The following is a 2,461-nucleotide window of genomic DNA, read 5'->3' as shown; positions in this document are numbered from 1 at the left end:
AATGCTTCCCTGATGTGATAGAAGGTGATCCCAGGACCCCAAAATTTCTTTTATCAGGGAAGAAAATCAAAAAAGGTACAGGTCTCACTTGTCTCCGACCCTCAGAAATGACATTTGATTTATCCGTGGGAGGATCCAGGGTCACGTGTACTGTAGAAAAATTACAGGGTTGGGTGAGGAATCTGACATACTTTATGTGTGACATTGTAAGGCAGATATTGAGAATAAAGTGAGAGGGAAATGGGAAGCATTTGATTTGGTTCCTGAGGAGCAGTACTCACTGCAGGAATATAATATGTATGTGTGAGGTGGGAGGGAAACACGGGTCTTTATACTAGAGACCTAGAAGAAAATGCAAAATTCTAAAAGAAAATGAGGACAAGGTGACTTTGTGATATTGTGATTTCTCCTTACCCCAATAGCGTCGCACATCTGTGAGTTCTGAAATTAGAAAAATCCATAACATCAAATATAGGCAAAATGTTCTGCATCAACATCTATTTTCTCTCCATATCAGGGAAAGACTGGGGTTTATGTAAGTTAGTACATGGAATAGGGGTGAACAAGACAATTGACCACTCCCCATTGAATATGCTCTTATAACCAGCATGTAATATTCGTCTTCCTTTTTCTCTTCTAGCTACACCTAAAACCTGAACTTTAACCCCAACCATAACAACAATCTCACAGCCACCCATTGCTCTGGCATTCCTCACCATTAAACACTTGTAGCATCCCTCCCAGGTCAGGAGCTTGGAGCACTCTCCTTTGCTTCATGGGGAGAGTTTTTGGCTTCTTCAGAGTGAAGGTCATACTCCTAGAGACAACAAAATAGATGAACACACCTCTGAATTTTTGTCTCTCCAAAACCACTGACTTTATCTACTCACCCCAAGGAGTACTTGAGCCCCCATTCATGGACCCCTGAGATAGGACAGAGTAGACTTCTGACCTTGGCATCAGAAGAAATGTGCTCAATCCACTTTCCCAGTTGACTGCTGTCTGCCCTTGGAAAGGCATTGACCTCTCAGAAGTAGTTTATTCCTTTCACAATGATAACTATCCTCTCCCTTTCTAACTCCTAAAAATCATATGAAATTATGTGCCATAGTGAATTTCTTTAAAATGAAAAATTTGATACCTTGAAATAAATTAGTATAAGGAAAAGTCGTGACATGGATGTAGATTCCCAGCAATATGACAAGAATGTGAGGATACAGAACATGGATCCTTATGTTTGAGATATATCAAGTGTGGGAATACTGTCTGGGAAAAACCAAGACCTTTCAATTCCACCGCCTAGTAGGAGGCCTCCAGAACTACATCTGAGATTTCAGGTTCTCTGCAAAAAAATATAACACTTGGAAAGGAAGATATTATGAATGCTATACTACTAGTGGTCTGAATTTCATGTGTTTGGAATGGATTAATGCAGTCAAGTAGGTGTTCAAATTTAGACACAAAGATGCTGCCCTTCCATTCGGATTTCAAAAGTGCATGACTAAGATGGATCAACTGTTTTTCCAAGGGTCAAAATATTCCTTGATATTCAAGTCAGCCTTTGGAAAATAAAGAGAACCATATCCTCTATTCAGAGAGCAGAAATTTAAATATAAAGGAGTTGTCTCAAATTCTGAGTGCTTAGGAGGTAAAGAAGACATGACATTCCCATGGTCAATACATCACCTATTACATGTGGAAATCTGAGTTAGATATAGGCATGCTGAATGCATAGAATGTATGAAGTCAGATGGGCCTGATACTGCAACATCTTATACAAACCCAAACTTTGCAACTCCCCTCATACAAACCCAAACTTTGCAACTCCCCTCATACAAACCCAAACTTTGCAACTCCCCTCATACAAACCCAAACTTTGCAACTCCCCTCATACAAACCCAAACTTTGCAACTCCCCTCATACAAACCCAAACTTTGCAACTCCCCTCATACAAACCCAAACTTTGCAACTCCCCTCATACAAACCCAAACTTTGCAACTCCCTCAAGTAAATTGCCTACATAAAATCTGGTTCATTGTCAATAGGTATAGAATACAAAAGTCATATGAGAAAAGAAATTTAAGATAAAACTACATCCAAATGTTTCTGCCCTAAGCAATATTTTATTCTTATTAATCACCTGGTATCATTAATGTCTTTAAACACTTTTACAGCACAGAAAGACCATCTCTGGTCTTCCATACATACCTTTCCATAATGCCTTTCACATCCTAAGGAGGAAAGAGACACTATAAGTCATGAAGTAATAAGCTCTTTCACTAACAAAACTTCAACACATCTCCCCTCTCCACCCCCCAGATCTGGTGGGAATAGAGATGGTCCAAATGTGAGAGCAGGTTAATATAATGCCTAGTAAAGAAACCACAGGAACCAGTAACTTAAGATATTTACTATGTAAATTACTTTTCAACAAACAAATTACCTCCTCTTTTATACACCT

The 2,461-nt window shown here is 39.0% G+C and overlaps 1 long non-coding RNA gene across 2 annotated transcripts; it reads right to left on the bottom strand.

The window, feature by feature from the left end:
• Positions 1–69: 69 nt before the first annotated feature.
• Positions 70–2,233, bottom strand: LOC106727057. Of its 2 annotated transcripts, XR_001363207.1 has the most exons (4): positions 2,209–2,233; positions 717–817; positions 415–441; positions 106–150 (listed from the first exon to the last, which is right to left on the bottom strand). It is a non-coding gene; the product is annotated as an uncharacterized LOC106727057 (long non-coding RNA). The 2 variants fall into 2 exon arrangements; XR_001363206.1 differs by having other exon boundaries at positions 70–441.
• Positions 2,234–2,461: the final 228 nt, after the last annotated feature.

This window comes from Myotis brandtii, unplaced genomic scaffold (genome assembly GCF_000412655.1).
Source record: "Myotis brandtii unplaced genomic scaffold, ASM41265v1 scaffold35521, whole genome shotgun sequence".
Lineage (NCBI taxonomy): Eukaryota > Metazoa > Chordata > Mammalia > Chiroptera > Vespertilionidae > Myotis > Myotis brandtii.
The sequence above is the reverse complement of the archived record's forward strand: the minus strand, read 5'-3'. Positions and strand labels throughout refer to the sequence as shown.